General features: G+C 37.8%; 1 long non-coding RNA gene across 1 annotated transcript in view; it reads right to left on the bottom strand.

Moving 5' to 3' along the window:
* Positions 1 to 1,180: 1,180 nt before the first annotated feature.
* The window catches only part of LOC140684431 (uncharacterized), an 85,994-nt gene continuing 64,403 nt past the window's right edge, over positions 1,181 to 22,771 (bottom strand). Inside the window, exons 3-4 of the long non-coding RNA XR_012056684.1 lie at positions 9,043 to 9,146; positions 1,181 to 8,934 (exon numbers count right to left, since the gene is read on the bottom strand). This is a non-coding gene — a long non-coding RNA (uncharacterized lncRNA). The remainder of the gene's footprint in view (positions 8,935 to 9,042; positions 9,147 to 22,771) is intronic.

The following is a 22,771-nucleotide window of genomic DNA, read 5'->3' on the forward strand; positions in this document are numbered from 1 at the left end:
GACTCCTTTTCCCTGCCTCCTCCACAGCTGCCAGTTTTCCCTGTCTATTCACTCACTCAAAGACAGGTCCTACCTACCACATGACTGAAATGAGCACTGGGTTCCACACATTAGTCCCTGTATTTGATAGAATTGGAAAAATAACAGAAAGAGAAAGCTACAGAAAGCTGGTGTTAAGGGAAAACAGTTATTTCTTTGTGTAGGGTACAAGGTTAGAAACTTATTCTTTGTTGAGGTAAAATAGGTTTTGATTACCTCTGATTATCTGCACCTTCTGCTTTTCTAATAGTAAAATTAAAAACCAGCAATGCAAACAAAAATCACATAAGGTCATAGAAGCAGTCTGACACATCTGATGTATCATATCTCCTCCACAGAGTAGCATATTCCTAAGGTAGCTCTCTTTGGTCTTGAATTTTCCCATAATCTATCATTTCTGAATAAATCATCAAGATATATTTAAAGCATTCACTGTTTTGAGCTGGCAATAGGACCTCTGAATTTACTTCTCTCTTTCTCTCTGCTCTAATTATTAACATTCTGAATTGCTTCACAAATAGCAACTGCTGCAGGTGATTTGTTGGAAGGTATAAAAAATATGAAAAAGTATTAGCTTTATAAATAGAAAGATAAATATAGATACCAATAGATAATGGTTTTGTCATACTAACAGAAAGTGAAGATATTTATCTCAAGTTTTCTGATTCCTTTTCTCCTAAAAAATCTTACATCTATATGCAAAATATTTACATTTGTCTCTACTAATGGAAAGCCATAATTCTTCTCTGGTTGCACAGTCTGGAGAAAAGATCTGGTCTATTAAGCAAGTGATCTTGCTTGAAATACTACCAATTATATATTGACCCAGGCTAACAGATCCATCCATATTACACATGCAACCAAAATTCCCATCTGCTCAGGCAGTGAAAAAAGCCACATGTGTGCTCTGTGAGATGCTCCCTTCTTGTGTCAAGGATGCCATCTTGATGCCAACATACATTATTTGTTTTATGCTGCAGGTGCCACCATGAGAAGTTCACTCATGCCCACCTAACAGAGCTCTACATCCATGTTTCTCACAGGGTTTGACAGTGCAGATTCTATCAACATTCCCTGGGTCTGATGGTTCTCACAGCCCTAATATCCAAGCCCTCAAATCCTTAGTACAGGGAACACCATAAGTAAGCGCCATACCCAAACCAAGTCTATATCAAAGGAGAAAAGTACTTTTTCCAGGGCATCCCAGTTGTGGCTACCATCCATCCCTACTTCTGACTGTGGAATAGCTAATTTAAGATAGACTGAATGAAAAAGAAGACCTGTAAATAATATCCCATTCATGAACTGTTGCTTAAATGTAAATTACTATTTAGCAGTTCAAGAGAGGTGGATTGTACTTGCCACTACTGTTTGGACTGTCTAGTCTTTTCCAGTAAAAAACTTGACTTTCAGGAAACCTGCAATGCCTTCTGAAATTAAACCATTTTGCTCTAAAAGCTGCCTAGAGACTATTACACATGCTCAGGTAACAATGACAGATTTCAGTCTACTGCAGTAAAAATGTTTCACTTCAAACATGCTTTTAGACAGAATGCCAATATCTGTCATAATCAAATTCAAGCTCATGCTGAGTAGCCTTCTAGTCTTTGCTAGTCCTCCTGAGGACCAGGTTAGAGAGTTCTCACAAAGAAAGAGTTTCCATTTAAATTTATCAACTTTTCAAATCTCAACCAGTAGCTACTGTATGAGAGAACAGAGACATTAAGCATGTTGTTTCTGTGGGTGTATTCACACCGGTGAGGCCACTCTGGCTGTGCAAAACATCAAAGCCTAAACTGTCAGTCCAATTAAATGTTCACGAAAACATTCAGTCCAAATAAGACACACCACACTGAATAATCAATTCTATTCGCCAGGCTTGATGATGGCAAACTTTTTGTTTTCATTTAAACATTTCTGTATGTTCTGCTATATCTCACATTTTATGTTAAATTACATAGATTTTACAGGCCAGGTAAGAAATCTAGTGAAATCACATAGTGCTGATCTCACTGCAAAATACCAAGTAACTTCTTAATTATACGTAGTTTGCCTATAAAAAGACATTATGGATAGGCTAGAGGTAGGATTTTTTAAAATGTCTTTACATATAGAATAATATAAGTTTATAGTAGAATAATAGAAGTTCATAGTGTCATCTGAAATAGTCTTTTATCCTGAGGCCATTCAAACAGGGAACATCCAATGGAACAACCAGGGAAATCTTCAAAAAGACAAGTGGTCTGAGGGAAACAGTGGATCCCTTTATGGATAGTGGCATGACAGCTTTAATGTGGGAAGCTGTCTAGCTGATCTCAAGTTATGCTGTGGAGATTCTTCTCTTTTTACACATATCCAGGGGAGCATGTCAGGAAGTGTCTCCACAGGCCTAATTCTATGATGTGGATTTTGACACAGATGCTGTTCGCAGTCATGAAAGTAAAAGCTCCATAAAATCTGAAGGAAGCAGAGTGTAAATTGAATCTAAATGGGCTTCAGCACAGTAAAAACAAAAGCATTTCTTAAAATAAAATTTTCTTTTCAATCCCCCCAATAGTTTATACTTGCATTTTTTACTATGCAATTTTGCTGATCAAGCACTCCTAAAATAAAGCAGTTGAACAGAGCAGGTTCCTATCTTCTAACATTGAAACAGAATAGAAATTGGAGATGACTAACAATCAGTTACTCACCTTTGCTGTAATTATGGTATCTGGCCAGTACCTTTTATAGAGGAAAGTTAGAATTTATTACTCATCTGAAATAACTGCTTCTTTTACACGAACTTTCTGAGGTTGCAATGGCCATTCAAGGTATAGGAAATTTCCCAAGTGCCCATTTAAGAATATAGAGATATCAATAACTGGGTAATTAATGGAACTGTTTATAGGAAACCCAGGCTTTTAAACCAGTATAAAATAGTGTACTGGGTCTACCTTGAATGGTGTGAAAAGTAGCTCATCCACAATACAATCATATTAAGAAAATATGGTAATTCCAAGCATTACATAAAGAGAGCAAAATCTGGCTATCAATCAGTGGAGAAAACAGAAAATTAATATCTTAATTCAGCAGCACTCCTTGCATGATTTCACTAGAACTGTACTTACCACTTCAGCAGGAGTTGCTGCTGTGCACACAGCAGATGCCAAGCCTGAGTCTGCTTGCTGTTCCGTGGAGGGTGAAAGAGTTATTGGGAGAACTGACAAAGTGCTTCCACAGAACAGTGCACAACAAGACCCCGTAAAAGTCCAAATCTAATCACAAAATCATCCTGAACCCACTGGAAATATGCAGAAGGCTCTCAGGAGCAAACAAGAGTTATTTTTTAACTACAAACTGAAGGCAAACTTTAAAAACGAAAACCAAACAATAAGCATAAGAGCATTAGAAACAAGAAATTTCTTAATTATAAAATTAAGACCTTACTGTGGTATTGGTGAATAAATCCTCTTAGGCTTGGTTTAATTCTGACTCAGTCACTTTCTGGGTTTTAGTAGATTCCACAGTCCCCTCTGTGCACCAGGAGAAGTGTCTCTGACACGTTGCACTTTTGTCAGGTTGTCTGTCCCTGTTCCTTCCAGCAGTCTGCACTGTGCCACAGACGCTGCCCTTGCTGGGCTCCCCTCCCTGTGTGCCCCTGGGCTCTGGGAGCTGCTCTCCCAACAACATGTTCAGTAGCTCAAACGACAGAAGAATGACCCTTCCTTTCCAAGCAGTCTCTCATCCTACAGACGTTTACTTTCTGAAGAGCAAAACATATGAATAAATAAAATACATATTGGGCACCATGATACGGAAAAGAACTCTTCAATATAAGTACATTTTTCTGTATATTTTCCCACATTTCCTTTTATCTCAGAGCTTATTTAAATTTCTAAATAATTGAATTTGTGATGGTTTTAATTAAAACAATAAGACTCCATATATATATCAGTAATCATTAGAAATACAGTACAGATATTGAAGGATCTACCATTTTTTTTTGTGTACAGGTACTTTATTCCTTACTAATGGTAAGCTCATGCAGATATGTATGATGGGAAGGAAACTTAACTAAACAGCTAATTATTAGCACTCAAAATTTTCTTGTATTGCCACAGAGACCTGTTTTGGCATCTCTAGATCTTACTTAAACAATCATTTAGGAAAATAAGTATTTATTATCCCCCGTAACCTGTCTGATCATGATTTATAGCATTGGAATTTGCTTTGGTCCACCACCAGTGGATTTGTTCCAGAATTATATAAAACATTTTATTGGCAGAGAATACAGATTTCATATAGCAACTATGATTAAGTACAAACACTAAATGTTTAGGAGGAAATGCTTGTTTTAAAATATATTTGGTAAGATGTTCTCTGGAAAGAAAGCCCTTTCATTTACTTTTTATCATCTCTGCCCGGCCACTGCTGTTGCTGCAGGTTTTGTAAAGGTCCATACCTGTACAGGTAAGAGATGCCAGCCAGTGGCACACTGAGAGCAAGGCAGGCAGGCTTTGGTCATCAGGCAGATGTTAATTGCTTAGCAATTAACACATGCACACATGAACACCACCTGCAGAAATGCTGCCTCTCTAGAGATGGAGACTTGCTTGGACTATTGTGGCAGGAGAGAAGGCTGAGGAAGCAGGGAGAGTGAAGGCTGGAAGGAAATGGGCTTCAAGCTTGTTTCTGCTGCAGTGTAACAACAGCACACACTGCTATTACTGAGTAGGGCTGTTCAACAGGGAAATCACTGTCTGGGTGCAAGGTTAAAAACCCTGTCTTTGAGGCAGTAGTGCAGTAACACCACTGCTCTCAGGGCAGGGAAGCACTGCTCACAGTAGGTATTATATTATTAGAGCTACTGGTATTGTTGAAAAGAATAAGTCCATTTTCCCTGTACCACTGTATTACTTCTCAGGTGGAATAATGTCCTTAAATCATGTTCTTTCTCATTCTTTTCTTCTCCTCTCATTTCTAGCTTTTAGGCTGTCATTTTAATGTACTTTTCCCTCCTCTCCCTATAAAAGGGCTCCTGGCCTTAAATCTCCAAAATATTGTCTTACAGTCATCTAACAATTAAATAAGCTACCAGATTTAGAATGCAATTACTATAACCCATTACTTTTAGAACATCTATAAGACTTGGATGATTACTTCCAGTTATTCCTTCCAATTGCAACTATTTTATGATTCTATAGTTATAATTTATAATCTTAAAAATTCATGAATCAAGACATTCTGTCTGCTGAGAAAAGAGAGAATGCTAGCAGATTTAAACAGTTCATTGGCTTTGCCATTCCTTTTTAGGGCTCATGACACTACTGTTGAGGGAATTCCCCACAATGAGAAGGAGCAGATGCCTGGCAGTCAGAAAAGTCAGTTAGTCTTCTTGGTTTAATATGCAGTCCTTAAAGGTTTTCCAAATTTTCTCTCTTTAAAAAACCAAAGCGTCTCAGAGAAACACATTTTTGTATGGATGGCTGGCAGAAGGGAAGGCTCAGCTGAATTAAGCTGAGAAGTCATACACTGGGTTTCAGTGAAAACAAACCGAGCCCTTAATTGATGCAAACGTATTTGGGGATCACTAAATATGTAATGACCAGAATCAGATTATTTTGGACCAAGGCCATGTTGTTCCCTACTGTTGGTGCAGTCCTTTGAGCAGATTGCTGAGTTACTGCTGCTCACAGCAAACACTGAAAAACAACTTCTCAGCTTTACTGTTCATATGCTCAGAAATCTCACCTCCAGCACAGGGCAAGCAATGAGAATTGGTTATTTATCAGGGGTCTTGATGAGGGTAAAATGCAGTGCTGCTTCTGGTTTTTTCCTGGATTAAACTTATAAAGAAGACCTTTTCCATTGTTGTTTGTTTTTCTCTTAGAGGAGTCATTAAAACTGATTGCTCTGGCTGATTTACAAGAACTCAGGTTAAAACAATAAAGAACTAAAATGCTTGCTGAGAGAATAATGCAATTTGCTTTTCTAGTTATATCAGTGCAGGTGGGCACAGCTCTAAGTTTGAGCATTCCTATAGAAAATATCCTCAAAGCATCATGATAATAGACAACAGAAAACAGTCAGAACAGTTTTCACAGAAAGGATAATTCCTGGAGGCAGAATATTTTCTAGTGAAATGAAATAAATGAACTTTTTAAATTAACACTTTGTGACTTATGAAGATATTAAAGACTAAATAACCCTTTCATCTCCAGTTAAAAATAGTTTGCTGATTATAGGAAGAGCAAACTAGATTAACCCGCTATGCCATCAGATAATTTTATTACTCAAAGGTCACAAAATATAGAGCAAAGGAAACGAAATGATCTGAGATCAGAATTTCTATCCCATTCCTCAACTTAATACCAATGTGCATAATGGCAATCCTTTTCAAACTGGCAATGTTTTATTGTAAATCAAACCCATGTACATCTCTCCAACATTTACTCCAAAAAAATCCCTTATTACTTTAAAGCAAATGATCCAGCAATCAGCAAGTGCCTGATGGGAAGGTGGCAGAGAATACTTGACCTGCTGACTAGAGCTGCATAGCATGTGACAAAATTTGTTGTTACAGCTGCGTTTTCAACACTGGAATGTGAAAGTCACCCTGATGTGGATGCTTGGTGTAGTCTTTCCCCTTTCTTTAGTCTCTTACTGCTAAATCTAGGGAGGAGTAAGAAAGACTCAAAGGATCAGCTGGTGCATCCACCTGCCCCAGATCAACTAAAGCATTTCTGACAGATGGTTCTGTAACCACTCTAAAAACCTCCAGCTTCCCCAGCTTCTATATGCAATCTATTCTAGCCCTTAATTATCTTTGCCACTGGAGCATTCTTTCTACAAAGCTCCTCCTAAATCTGCTTTTGTTCCAGTTTAAGCATATCCTTTTTTTCCTCAGAACTTGAAGATAACAGTTTGTTCCTCTTCCTCCTTGCAGAAACTTTTAAAATATTTAAAGCTTGCTATACTGCTCAGATTTGTAGGCTAAAATCCAGTTCCTTCCATTTCTCCTCATGGGCCAGTACAATATCAGACAAAGCTGGTAAGAGGACAAGAAAGAGAATGTAAGGTTGCATTTTCTACCACTACCTGGAATTTCAGTCTGAGGAAGTTAAAGCAGAGTTATAAAAGAGTCAAGGCACTTTCCATACAGAAATTGAATTATGCTCACATCTAAAAGCTTCTTCTACTTTGGCACCTACAGGAGTCTTATCAAACAAACAAAGCAGCTGCCCTTCAGCAAAGTGGCACAGGCAGAGTTCAGAAAGTCTACAGCAGCTTCAACTACCTCTGAAACAAGCTATGAAAGAGCATCAGAAAAAGTTTTTTCTCATTTCTTCTAATCAACTTAAAGATTCACACTTACATAGTGAAAATCTTCCTGTTTGGAGAATTTCTTATTACGATATGGAAAACATTGTCCAAGTCACCAGAGCTGCTGGGCTGACAATCTCAGCAATCACTGGCTCCAGCTGAGGTCTTTTCCTGCTCAGAGCACAGGAGAGTGTCACCACCTTCCCTGCCATTTGCAGAGATAAACTCCAGCTTATCCAGCATACTGGGTACCATTAAACTCCTCCTTGTATTCCTGATTGCTTTAAAATCCATCCTGGGCCTTCCCCATTGAGAAAGCAACATAAACTACTATGCATTTGCCATTTAACAGATTACCGTGGAAGATCGGTTATCAAAATAGGAGAAACCTTTTCCATCCTGCTTTAATATGAAAGCAGACTGCATTACCAGTTTTTGGTTGCTTACTTCATAAGTGTTGGTGACAAGCTGAGTACCTCCTGCAGTAGCTGTGCCTCAGGAAGGCAGGGGCAGGCAGAAGCAGAGCTGTACCTCTAACACTGAAGCTGTGCAGAGGCACTTTATTTAGCAATATGGGCTGCAGGCTTCTCACAGAGCTGTACAATGTTTAATGCCCACTACATATGGAGGATGCAATCCCTCACTAAGATAAGAAAGCAATCTCAAAATTAAATCTGCAGTTGGATGTGCATGGCAAGGCCCCCCTTATGTTTCATTGCTAAGGGTCTCGAGGAAAGAAAGCATTAACATGATGTGTTCAAAACAGTGTAGAGGAAAAAGCATAGCTTCACAACATCTGATAGAGATTAGAAATGTCTGGTCACATTCACAGATCAAGCAAGTTAGAAAATCTATAGCTCTTTGGATAACTACTGATTTTGGAAAAAAAAATCAAATATACCCTATTTTTCTCTATTTTTTAATCTATAAATTGACAATAGGATAATTTCTCTAACTTTTATATATATTTACTATAGAAGGGAAAGTTAGAAGATAATTTTTAATGGGTGTAAAACAGTGAATATGTAGGGGAACAGCTAAGCCTCATAAGAATCCTTCTGATAATAGAGCTTACTTTAATTATATAGATGAGAAGTCAGCAAATAGCATTTTATATGCAGTCCTTGAGAAAAGAAATGCAGAAATACAGTCCAAAATACTGGAATTCTAGTATCAAAGGAAACATATGAATCCTTCCAGCCCCAGTCTGCTTATTCTGATTTTTAAATGTATGACTAAAAAAATAGAGAGTTGTGATAGTCAGTGAAATTAGTACAGAAGAAGGCCCCAAGTGATGGGTTGTATCTTTGTTGCAGCTATCCAGCTGGGGGTACACTGGATTTCTTCTCTAGGTAGGGGAAAGGAGTCTGAAGCAGAGAGGCAACAAAGAATTTCCCTAAGGTCACCCAGAGGCAGGGACAGAGCCATGCTACCTGAATTCCAAGCCTCTGTTCCTTTGGCTGTAATATCAGGAGCATTGACATGGATGCAGTTTGCTGTTGTGCCAGGTAACACCACTCTGGGATCAACCAGTTCAGGCGAACAGATTAATTTCTGACATCAGTATATGGCAAAGTGTAAATAAAGCAGCTGCAAAATAAATATGAAGCAAACCCTTAGATTCCACACTGGCCTTAAGCATTTTGCATTATAAGCAATGCTTACTTCAGTGTTAGGAGGTTGAGGGTAAGTAATTGCCTTTCAGGCAGAAGTGTCTGTCACAGCGAGTCCTTGCTCGACCCTTGATGGATGACATTGACAGCCAGTTGGCATTTCAGGACAGTCCATGCAGACCTTTCAGGCTGCACAACAAGGGGGAAAAAATAAAAAAAAAGAAAATTACACTCACCAAAGACACAAAGCTCCTTCTGCCTTCATCCTTATTCCATGAGCATTCCCTCTTCACCTTCCACATTATTAACCGTGTTTTCAACAATGGAATAAAAGCTAGCACAGAAGCCACTCAACGAAGGCAGATGGAAATGTCAGGTTAAAATCACAGGCTGGAATGTGAAAATACAAAAGAACCCAGAGCTTTTACAATTTTTTTTGTTTGATTTATGGATAAAGTGTGGATACCTATGGGAAACATTCATTCTCCAAATGGCTTTGGCTAGCATAACTCTAAACAAATAAACATCATGCTGGTTTTCTCTTAAAAATGTGGTAGTTGCATTCACATTATAATTGCTAAGTGATATTTGTGTTCAAAACAGCACATTAATCATAAGAGACATGACCTTTAGAAAAATAACATTCTTGCTCTTTTTATTTTATTTGGTTTTACCTTGGGACAAGATACTGCATAAGTTAAGGTAGGTCACACTTATATACAAGTGGAAGAAAGGAGACAGTCATTTAAAACACATCACCTATAATCTTACCTAGGAAGAATACAGTTATGTGGAATTGTTCCTGTAAGGTTCAGCAGAGCATTGGAAATCTCTAGGCCAACTAGAACTTAATTCAGCTACTGCCATAAGAGACGATCAAAATGCCTCTATAAATGTATTAGCAACAAAAAGAGTGGATGAAGATTCATGGGGAAACACAGTGACAAAGGATGAGGGTAAGGCTGAGGTACTTAATGTCTTCTTTGCCTTAGTCCTTAACAGCAAGGCCAGTTGTTGTACGGGTACTCAGCTTCCTAATTGGAAGACAAAGATGGGCAGCAGAATGAAGCCCCCATAATCCAAGGGGAAATGATCAGCGATCTGCTACAAGGGAAGGGATGAAAGGAAATGGCCTCAGGTAGCACAGGAGGAAGGTTAGGTGGGATATCAGGAAAAATCTCTTCACCAAATGGGTTACTAAGCATTGAAACAGGCTGCCCAGGGACATGGTTGGGAGCTATTTAAAAGGTGTGTACACATGGTGCTTAGGAACATGGTTTAATGATGGTCAGAATATCTGAGACGAAAAAAAAAAGTATAAAAATTAAAACCAGTAACATTCAGAACAAGTTATTTTTTCCATGTTGATTGAAGCTTTTTATGTTTTTGAAGCTTGGACAAAAGAGGCACCACTGTGAAGCTGTAAATATCAAAGTTCAAAGTTTCTGTACATCATTGTTCCAATATAGGTACAGAAAGTTTGTTCTGTTTTACTCCCTTCCAGACTCTATATCATAGAGGTCATTTCAATGAAAGTCATAATGAAGAAAAGATGCACACTTGTGCACATGCATGAACATATCTATAATTCATAAAAACTTACGAGAAGAGGGATCAGAAAGGAAAAAATTTGAAGTTAATTCTTATCAACCATCCAAGCTTTTTGGTGTGAAGGGGCTTAGATCAGTGCCCTGCATTTGCAAATCCTATCCCCCATAATAAAATTATGTGATCTGTCAGAAATGAAATTGCGTGTCATGAAATACTGCACAACTCCATAAATAATTAGCATTTCCATTTTCCAAAACAAATTGATAAAACTGGTATTTGGCTTAGATTTTGCAGTTGAAGAAGCTCTGTTAGGCTTGTGCTGTTAATTCAATCTTCCACAGGTGGACTGATAAAAGCAGACACATTCAAATTGCCAGTGTGAAGGGCAGGTTAGATTCAGAGGAGTTAAAGGAGGTTCAGAGTCAACAAAAATTCCTTTTAGGACATAACAAATAGTATGAGGATTTTCAAATTTACTTTTAAAAGAATCTATTCAAACTATCAGTTCTGTTTAATTCACTGAGAGGAATTCAGTGGTTGTGTGGAATAAGCCATGAAACTTTCTGCCCATACATTTCAGCAGTCAGAATCAGGTGTCATTTGCACCAAAGGCATTCTGCATTTTTGTGATACTGATATAACCTTCCAGAAAAACCCCAAAGGAGTGCAAACCTCAGTGATCAATTGATTCTGAAAGCAGATCTTGTCCTTGCATTTGAAAGCTGTAATTCTCTGATAGATACCCATCTCATCTCAGTTACACATCAACCACATCAACGCAGCTTAAGGTCAGATATTTCTGAAAAGCAGATATTCACTTCCTTAGGAATTAAAAATAGAAGGAAACCTAAGCAGATGAAGATACCTATTTAGGCAGCACTCAGCAAATACTACCTTAGAATGCATGCAGGAGTCAGAGAATGATTTTGATTAGAAGGGACCTTAAAGACCATCTTGTTCCAATGCCCCACCATGGGCAGGGACACCTTTCCCTGGACCAGGAATCTTAAGCAACTCTTCTGATTATTGGGCCTTGAGATTCTGGCAAGACAGCTGCTGCTGTCATCTGAGCAAGGCTGGCTGCTTGCTAGAAACATAACAGTTTAAAGCAAGGCAATTCTCAGTTTTGGCCCATCCTTTGTTTCTGGAGAATGACATATAAATTAGAACTGCTCAAAACAAAACCCATCCTTCAGGGAGTATCATACTCATTCGTATGGAAGAAATGAATCTTGGCTTATTTCAGTCTTGTTTGCCAGGAAAGCAATTAAAAAATCATCCAGATTAAACCTTTATCAATTTCAGATGTCTACATTTCTATTAGTTCCTAGAATTGTTTTGGGACACAGCCTAATGAGAATGATATGACAGCTATAATTTCAGTTTGATTTTGTAAAATTTGCAGGTGCTTCCACAGAACCCAAACACTGATTTAGACATTCAGAGAAATGAGAAAAAAAATAGAAGAGAAAAATAGATTTAAAAATATTTACAAATGCATGTAAGGTAGTCACATTACTGGGTTTCCCTCTAATAGACTAATTTAGATTTATAGTCTGGATCTTTTTTTTTATCTTTCAGGTGGCAGATGAAAATGGCAAAACCAGGAAGTTTCTGCTGGAAATTGAATGAAGATTTTTATTAATGTTTTCATTAATAATCATGTATGACATTCTGTCAATACACAAAAAAGACACACACCTCTATTCCCATAGCTAATTATATCAATATGTTATTATTAATACACAGCATCAGACACAAGCTTAAATATTTTACATGGTGTGAAATTCTAATCTTTCTTTTCTAATAGAATGTGCTAAAAGCAAGCAGACCTCATCTACCTGAATGAAGAATAGACAAATGAACAAACCAGAAGCAGCAGGTATGAGTGCCTGTACCACATGTTCTTCAGGAAGAGGCACTGTGGTGTTGACTGTGGTATTTACATGCCTGTGTAGGTTACACGCCTTTAAAATAGAAATGCTCATGCGAGTAGGAGAATTCATATCCTGAGAAAGGTGACACAGAAATGTCTGTCTGTGATTTATTGATTTGCAATGCCAAGTAAGGTCAGCTCAGCAGCAAACAGATATCCTATATTAACTATGCCTTTCCCTTGGGAATACACAAGGAAATTTCTGGTAACCAGATAGAAAGCATAACTTTTCAGGTTCACAGAAACTGTGGATTAATATGGTCACTACATAACTGTATTTGCATGATTAAAACCACATTTTCAAATATTTCTTCAAGCCATAGAGATCACCAGAATATGCATGAATTTGGAACAGTCCATATTGCCCTCATGGTAACTTGCCCGCTTGATTAACCCAGAAGAGTTTACAAATATATCTCATCATTATATCTCTCTGTCAGTCTTAGCAAATGGCTTTTCAAAAAAAATACAGCAGGAAAAAACCCACAAACCCAAACAGACAGGAAGTACTGTGGCTATACCTTTCTATAGCCTGTACCCCTGCTGTCTGCTGACAGCACAAGGCAGAGCAGACTCCCTTTCAATACCTGAACCTTGGCTTTTTGTAGTTAACCACCAGGGATGATATGCAGGGCATCTGAAGGTTAGTTTGGAAGCTGGGCAAGGAGCCAAGAAACATGTGTGGCAGCCACACCAAAACCCATCCATTTCACAGATTTTCTACCCTTCCAGAGACTTGGAAAGAGTTAAAAGTGCAAGGAATATGGAGTGAGGTTCAAGAGCTGTTCAGATGTAGCAGCAATGATCTACGTGCACCACGACACATAACTCAACCTTTGAGTGCTGTGTTCAAAAAGAGCAATGAAACACCCCTGGTTCCAAACACTGAAAAGGAGTATAAAACCCAGTGTGCCATGAGAAACAAAGCACCATCAAGGGGATCAGCAGATCTAAATGAGTTTTTCATGGTAATAAGTGCTGACTGACCTTGCCCATTAACTAACTCACATATCTACAGCAGACACTGAAATATTAAAAGTGCACTAGCAATAGGCTAAGTGGACAAAGTAATCCTTTAGAAAGAATTAATTCGTAATTTAGAAAGAATTAATAGTCCTCACTTATAAATACAACTGTTTTCCTGAAAGACAATTTTCAACAATGTTCTTGAGGTATCTATCAGCTCAGATCTGAACAATACCACTGAAAAATCATTACACTTATGTGGAACACCACCCCAGGCATGGCACTTCAGTAGAACTGGACAAAATTACCATGCAACTGAGACACTAGCCTGTGGTTCGTTAAATGGTTCCAACAGTAATCTGGAACTCTGGAGACTGGGGCTTACTCTCCTGCTTTGGAGCACATAATCAATGAAGTCTGATGAGCTGACCTCATGCAGCTGTGCCTAAACTTCCAGCCTGTAAAATGGGAGTATTGTTCCTTCTCAGAGTGAAAAAAGATACATCAGGCAATTAATTCTGTATGCATAGGACAAATAAATCTTCTGGGTGTGTACATTTCCCCCTTTCTCTCACTTGCTACAGGGTTTTCATCCTTTTTTGTGTGTCTCCATGACAAAACAGGGATGTGTAATACCTAATTCAAATAACAGTTGGCACTTTATTATATAACTTTGCCTTTGCACTGCTTTTTCATCCAAAATATCCCTTAAGGATGTTTTTGACTAATGTTTATCTGCTACACAGTCAGTAATAAGACGACTCTGTGTATATAACATGGTCATCTTCTGACCATTGCTTAGCTGCTACCAGTAATCTAAAGTGAATACAGAAATTCACCATTTTCAACACAAAGCCAGGTTTTCAGATAGCACTAAGCACATGATTGAAGTGAGGGAGATGTAAAAGACCAAAGAGCACACAGAAACTAGAAATACCACAATTGGTACAACAGAACATTTGCTTGCTGGAAATACTTGGCATCTTCACAGAATCACAGAAGGTCTGAGGTTGGCAGGGAACTGTGGAAATCATCCAGGCCAGCCTCCCACACTCAAAGCAAAGTCTTCCACTGCAGGTTGTTCAGGACTGAGTCCACTCCAGTTCTGAGTAAGCCTGAGGAGGGAGACTCTACAACCTCCCTGAGCAACCTGCTCCAGTGTCTGATCACGTCTACAGCAGGAAGTTTTAGTTTAAATTTCCTGTGGTTAGCTATCTGCATTCTGAGTTCAGAACTGTGTCAGTATGATTTTTGTCATTTTATGTCGCAAAAAGTCTTTTAAGCCAGTTAAAACACAGGAACATGTGCAATATAGTGATAGAAGACAGCACCTTGGCATCAGCATTAGGGTACCACTTCTCTGAGTCATACTTTGGTGAATGATTTTAGTGGGTTGAAAGAAGGTTGAACTGCAGAAGGACAGCTGATTAGTTTTGTGGTGTGTTTGTGGCAGTTCTTTATTCAGAGGGATAAGAAGTTGCTGGCAGAAGCAAATTAGATTTGATTGATGTCTACATTTTTCTAGTACATTACAAAAGCCACAAGACCTTCAAACCATATTATAACTGTCCTCGGGCAGCTCTGTGGAGAGCTGTGCAATAACAGAAATAGCATGACTTAAATGCAGTAGAAGAGGGTTACATCATTTCATAAAGATGCTTCACTTAGGGTTGCTCATTTTATATTTTAAATCAATTGTACTTCATGCTGAAAAATATATCAGCACTTAACTGCTCTTTTAAAAAAGTGAATTTCTTGAGGGCAAGGAAAGACAAATCATTGACTTTAATAAAAAAGCAACCTTGATTCTGATCTGGAAAACAAATCCCTATGAAAAAATAATTGTGCTGATCCTACCAAACAATTACACAGATGCTTCACACAGATAGCAAGTCCCTAGATAATGACCTCTTTTCTCACTATACAGAAGCATTTCCAGGCAGTCTCAGTCCCCACAGATTGCAACAACTCATCACCCCAGTGTGCCTGCACACCCATAAGAATGGACTGAGTGCTTCTGTCATCCTTGCATGACATGGAGCCATCATACAAACTTCAGTGTTTATCATATATTTCCTCCCAGAACACTACAACCAAAAATATAAAATTATCTAATGCCAAGACAGACTCCCTGTTGATCTCAGAGACCTGTGCTATTTCAGCTCTTGCTCATCTTTGAAACATTATACTCTGAAGCATCTTTTTATGTTCTTGGAAAAGATGTAGTACCAGGAATGTCATGAAAATTTAAGCAATTGATCATCCTCCTGTTGTCATTAAGAATTTTATATAGAAGCTATCATTATTTTTCTTTGCTTTACACTTCTCTCATTTCTTCTGCTCTTCACTGAGCCACTAATAATCACCTCACCCTATTCTCCTTTTTCTGCTTCTTCTCCTTTCTTATGCAAGACAGGTTTGTTTTAATACATCTTTTTATTTCTATACATAATGTCATAACTGTGATCTTCCCCATAGTAGTTTACTGGTCCTAAACTCCTTCCATTTTGGTGTTCATAGGTTTCTGATATAGCAATACCCTGGGGAAAAATGCAATTTTCCAAACAGAGCCATATTGGAGCCAAGTCAACATAAATTATTAATTCCTATTCTATAATACATGTATCCACAGTACTACTCAAAATTCTTCTGACTATTTGTGCTGCATTGTTCCAAATTTCAAACCCCCCTCCCTTTTCTAATAACTCCTTCTCTGCACAACTGGTTTACAGATATCTTGTGTTATTTGGATTATTTTTCCTAAAACAGTTTTATTTCATGTGTATGAGTTGCATTCTAACCTTCCTATCACCTCTCTAACATCTTTAGCCTTATCTTCTAAAAATGAACAGGAGCCTTTCTGTAAACTCTTCAAGCACAGAGTCTGATTTAATTCCATTTGCACTCGTTCTGCGTGCAACCATGCATGATCAATACCACCAGACAATTGTATGATCACAAATCATATCTAGGGTGGACCTATCATGTGGATAATTACTCTCCAGATCAATAGTTTTTGATCTCACACTGCTATCAGTAAACTTTTTTGAATATGCCTCCCATATATTTACATTTTTAAATAATGTATATGTGCTACTTTACTAACATATTATTTACATTATGAAAACATATAAAAAAGGAAATGAAAATTGAGTGGGATAAAGATGAAATAAGCACAATTAAAAAAAATACTAATGATACTTAAAATATTTTCTTCCACACCCCAATAGCTGTGAGTGCACTTTGGAGTGCACTGCTCAAGCCCTTGTCCAGGATACATTTCCACTTCTCTGAAGAAGTGAGAAAACAATGCCCAGTATTCCCAGTTTAAACAACACTAAAATTTTTCAAACTGAGGAAACAAATACCATTGCTCAATCTAGCCTCATTTACGTAGCAATACTTCAGGATTGTTATTTCTGCTTTTATCTTTACAGAATTTGTCTTCTATATCTTCAAAGAGGCCTTTGTAGTTCTTCATTTAAATGAATTAATTGAATTGGGATGCCAAACTTGATATTTTTCTTGGGTTTTTTTCAGCACATCATAACCTTGATTATTTATAAATGAAGCAAAGATGATTTAGAAGAAGATGAGTAATCATTTTTAATAGAATAAATGAGGTGGTGTGTTCAGGAACTTTCTCTTTTAATTATTTTTCCCTTAAATAAGTCCACAATAATTCAAACAACAACATATGAGATACTTTGGTATATTTCATATTTTTATAGCAACTCCCATTTTGGAGAAAGTATTTTTTAAAAGATTTGTTCTCAGGTGTTTTTGGTTAGGTCTTGTTGGTTTGTTGTTCTTGGTTTTTTTTCTTTTTTTTTTTTTTAAATCTGACATAGGCCAGGGCTGATAAAGAAGGATAGTAACAAAATAACCTCTCTGAAGTAAATATGATCAGCACAGTATCTAAAAATATAATGAACTGAGGTGGCAATAATTCCAGACTTTCTGCCAGTTTACGCATTAATATTTTTTATGCAGTAGACTGCATTTTATTTTCAGTCATTGTTCATTTTGAATGAAATGCTGTTAGAGCTAAGCCAGTTATTCTTTTTACTTTGTCCCTTGCACTACACAGCATTTTATAAGAAATACTCATTATAGCTATCAGACATAACTTGCATCCAAAAAGAGGAGAGCTTCCCTGTTTAGTGTATTTAATGCATACCATTACATACTGACATCCCATTTTGTTTTAACTATTGATTATTTTTAGTGTTACAATTAATGTGCAGCTCAATTCATGCAGATCTAACTTCTCAGGGTGGGGAACAAACCACCAAACCCATCACCCCTAAACAAAAAAGTTATGCTGGTAACTTGAATAAAAGACCAACACAGTCCAGATTGTAAAATAGAGAAAACCAGTAGTGTTTTGATTAAAACAGTATTAAAAGTATTTCTTGGTGAATTTCATAATAAAGAAAATGCCTGTCAGGCATCCATTAATCTTCCTTGCTTTTCAGTGCTAAAAGGAAAGGAAGCACAAAATATGTTTTGTTCATTGTTCTTCATGAGACTTCTCTTCTTTTGATAGATCAAAAGCCTTAGTTGATATGTTTGTCTTTCTGTTTTGCTGCCACTGCAAATGTCCTTCTGTGCTCCTGACAGCCTTCAATTCATTTCTCTGGGTTAGACAAATACTACTCTTGAAGCTGTCTCATAAAGCTGTAGACTTTTTTGTGGGTTTCCCTGTATACACCTTTTGTTGCCTGCTGTGCCTATCATACCTATGGAATTCATTCCTGTTGGCTTACCCGGGATATAAATCCAGAGAAGAGCACAAAATTACATTGGGACTATTGTCTGTACAGGTGGGACTGCTTCCAGGACAGGAGCCTTTTCCTAAAGATGGAGGAGTAATTTCGATCCAATATCAGCATGGAATCATGCAGCCACAATTCAATTCCTCTTCCACTTGGACAAGCTTTGAATGCATTTGTAAGTGGGGGAAGTGCATGTCTCTACGTGGTCCTGGTAGTGGTGGTGAACAAACTTTGAGCTTGTTCTAGTTTGGACATCAATGGAAGTAGGATACAGGCATAGACAGACCCCAAAATTTTTGTAGGTGTTACTGCCCAAGTCAGTGAAAGTCTACTGACCTGGCAAAGTCTCTGCTGAATTTGCAGGACCTGTAGTGTACAAGCTGACATAACCTGATATTTATTCAGAGACTACAAATACAGGGTGCCAATTTTAGTGTGTGCAAGGTAAAACATTAGCATAATGTAATTCAGGAGATTCACACCTAAAACAGGCAGAGTGTATGAAACAAGATTCCTGCTTCCCAGAATAATCAATGGGAAATTTGCCATTGACTTCAGCAGAAGCAGGATTTCATCCAGAGCACGTAATTCCATGTCTATCAGTGCGTGCACCCATGGTGGCTTTCAGCTGAGAAAGTTTGGAGTTGTGGCAGCATGCCAGGTGAGACTGCTCTGCTGCCTGCAATGATGTGAGCTGGCTACCTCACTTAACACATGCAAAATTCACTGGGTTTTTTTTTAACGCACACTAATTTATGTGCCCTGCAAGCAATTTATTTACCCTTAGCTGGGGGTGGGTTTCCTGCCTAGTATTTGTAAAGAACGACCCCAACTGAGAATAAAAGATGTTGAAAAGAGAGCTAATAATCTGTAGCCAATTTCTCAGATACAGCTGCTAACAGGAAGTCACTGTGTGCTCAGGAATACACCTCGTGCTCTGTAATAATGAACACAAACACCAAACTGGTGACAGAGAAATAGCATTGGCAAATCTACAAACTAAACTGTCTAAATTCATGTATCAATCACAACCGTGGTATAAATATCCTGAGCATGAATCTGTCACCACAATTTCTACATGATTCATTTATTTTGATGGGCTGAGACACAATTCTGGAATTGAACATCCCAGAACTTTAGGATATTAAAAATTCACATCAGGGGTTTTATAATGTAGGACACTAATTTTCCTTGAATTGCAAATTTATGCTTTGGGGCGTTAGAAGTATTCTGAATACCTTCCAATGCCTGCTTTTCTTTCTTTCTTCCTATAAAAGAATATTTAGATTGCCCCAAGGCAGCCTTTGGACTGTGGCATGATGCTTTGTTACCTGTTAAAAGCAATGCTCCTAGCTACAGAGAACAGTGGAGGAAAATGTTTTCCATCAAGGACAAAGATGAGCTCTTTCCAGTAAAAAGTATTTGGCTTGTAAGGCTTACAGGGTAAAATACTTCATTTTTCACAAGTCACCAATTATTGGTATGACAATAAGTAGGGGTGGGCAGAAACTAATCCTAAATGCAAATGAAAACTGCATATAAAAAAGCATTATTGAAATAAGCCCACACTCTGAAAGTGGACTTTGATTGTGGATTAATTCTCTCTCCCTTTTTCAGCTGAATATGGTTTTCAGAAGGAAAATTCTCTGCCTGCATAAGCTATAAAAAACTTGGAATGCTTTTATCACTGTGCCCAGGAAACCAAAGAAATACATATTTTACTCAAAAAGCAGATAGCAGCTCAAATATTTCAACCTTGCCTGAGTGGTGAGTGGGAATCATGAATTTCTCTGAAACATTTTTTAAAGTGTATACTCTCCCACTACAAAGCAGTGATGCATTTTTTGAAAATAAAAATACCATCAAAAGAGAAGAACTGCAAATGAAGTGAATAAGTGTGTTCGTGGAGGCACTGATAATACCAGCACATCTTCTGGCAGTATAAATCTAGAGAAGGACATGGCTTTCAGTGAACCTATGCTCCATACACTTTCTGCAAATGTGGCTAAACATCCTTCATTACTCTTTTTACTTTTAATTCATTTGGCTGTAGGAACTTATTCATCTCTAGATTTCCTGCCAGATAAGTGCTGTTATTATTGCTGCTTTAAAAGCTATTCCACCAAGTAAAAGCTTTTTCTCTAATTAATTAACTAAGATCTCTTCTTTTATTAAACAACTAGGCTCTCCTGTGCAGGTTAAGGGAGAGGGTAAACCTAAGGTTGTATGCATCAGCTACAGAAATTTATATGGATGATCACTTCTGCTGCTTAGAAATATTGGTTGGCCTCCTTCCAGAAAGCTGAATTTCAGCTGAATCACAGGAGCTGTGAAGAGCTGAACACCTCAGGCTTCCTTGGAGAGGAAGATCTCAGTCTGTCCACCACAGGACACAAGATGCAGTGAAACCTGCTGGAACTGTGACTCCTTTGTAAGACTCACATAGCTCTGACACCAAAGAATCTCCACCATTCTCCAGAATATTAACAATTCTCTTTGCACCTGGCATGAGCCATTGTTTCGTGTTCCCTTAAATGTCATGGTTTGCACATGAGAGATTCAGAACTAAAGTAAAATTACAAATTAATTATCCTTCCAATTGAGCTTGTCTTCCTCAGGTTAGATTCCATATGCATCTGAAGAGAACTATGGTTGGAATGATAACATAAACCATATTGCCAAAATCCTTAACCTCATTAGGTGTGTTAATTCAGGGTAACAAATGCTTCCTCGTGCCCTCCCGATTTACATGTGAATTTTTTAATCACCTCCAGTTTTTTTTGAAAGTGCTGCTTGCCACAGTGAGTGTTAAAAGCCAAATTCTAAAAGGAAAGCAAATGAAAGGAAATTATTACTGAAGCATTAAGAGACAGTGGTAAGACTATTCATTGAATTTGCTCAGTACCTCATCAGCCTTCTCAGAAAGCAAAGTCCAGTGCTCTCAGGAGATATGTAGGCACTGAAGCACATCAGAATTACAGCTTCCATCTAATGAACATTTACCTCCCTCTAAATGTCACTCTTGGAGGGAGTAACCAGAAAAAATGTCACAAAAGATAACATCCCTCATGACATGACATCACTAAGTCTGTGTAGAAAATCATTATTCAGAACATCATAGAAGCCCTTCAATTATTTCTCCATCTGTGAAACTGTTATGAAGTGTCCCCCAAAGTCAGCAATCTTCAGTGTGCAATTATGGATTTTTAAATTTTTTTCATCATTATTTTAAAAAATCCATTGCTTGAAGGAAAACAGGGAAAATAAAAAGATCGAGCACCCCAAATTCTGTTTTTTTTTAATTGCTTGTTTGAGAGAATGTTTAATTTTCTTGCTTCCATTTCTTTACATTTCAGAGTTACCCCAAAAAGGTGATTTTGGAATGATAATAAACATTAAGATTGGTATTCATTGAAAATGTGAAGCACCACCTGAATGCTCAGCAGCACCCCTGACACTAAGCACAGATGAGCTATACACTATATTCAGTAACCATGGGAAACTGCTGGAAACAGGTCAGAAACAGCTAGAAACTTTCCATGGCAGATACAGTTCAAGTCACTTTTACCAGGTGTTCAGATGGAAGTCTGAATTGAAAAGTTCTGCACATCTCAGAACAGAAATGAAACTAGATTTTTGTGTCTGCTTCCAACCTAGTGGGATCCCAATGGGAGGCTTGTCAGAAAAGCTGATTAGGATAAATGTTCATAAATCATGACTAACCTGGTTGAATTAGCTCTTCCCTGCAGGCTTTTAGACCGAGTTTTATCCACTTCTCAGAGAGCCAGCCTAGGAGGCATATGATATCAGCTTTATAAATCTGTGCTGAAGCATGAGACAGAATAATGACAGTAGGATAATTGTCACCATAGAATTAGAAATGCAAACTTCCCTCCCTCCTTGCTGTAAGAGGAACAGTTGACTTTCTCTGTTATATTTGTCAAAGATTTTAAACTCTGCACCTGATGAAGTACCATTGGGCAAGAGCTCAGTAGGTGAGCAGAGAGAGGTAACTATATCTTTAAGGGGAAAAAGATGGTTGTGAAACAGCTGCCCTTTGAACACAGTCATATATTTAATTAACTGGTGTTACTTGATAGTTGTAGATAAAGATGGGAAAAGGTGAGGATGCATTCAGGATGAGATGCATCCCCAAGTGCTAAAGGTGCTAGCTGGTGTCATTACAATGGCCCTTTCAATTATCTTTGAAAGGTCATGGTGATCAAAGGAAGTTCCCTAGGACAGGAAGAAATCAAATGTCATTCCTCTCTTGAAGAAGGGCAAGGAGAAAGACCTAGGGAACTGTCAGGTGGTCAACCATAACTCAATCCCTGATGGAGTGAATAATCCTGGAAAACACTTTTAGACATATAAAACCAAGCAAGAGTTTTGGAGTAGTCAGCATAGATTTCTGAAAGGGAATTAATAAGAAAAGTGAGGTATCTGGTATCTTCTGCAAGGTACCTGGTATCTTTCCTACAGTCTGCTTTAGGAATAAAGGGAGAAAAAAGAGAATACTTTGCCTTACCTGAAAAAAAAATAAAAAACCCAAACACAACCTAACATTAGTAGACAAGTCAAAC

The sequence above is a fragment of the Taeniopygia guttata genome, chromosome 6 (assembly GCF_048771995.1).
Source record: "Taeniopygia guttata chromosome 6, bTaeGut7.mat, whole genome shotgun sequence".
Lineage (NCBI taxonomy): Eukaryota > Metazoa > Chordata > Aves > Passeriformes > Estrildidae > Taeniopygia > Taeniopygia guttata.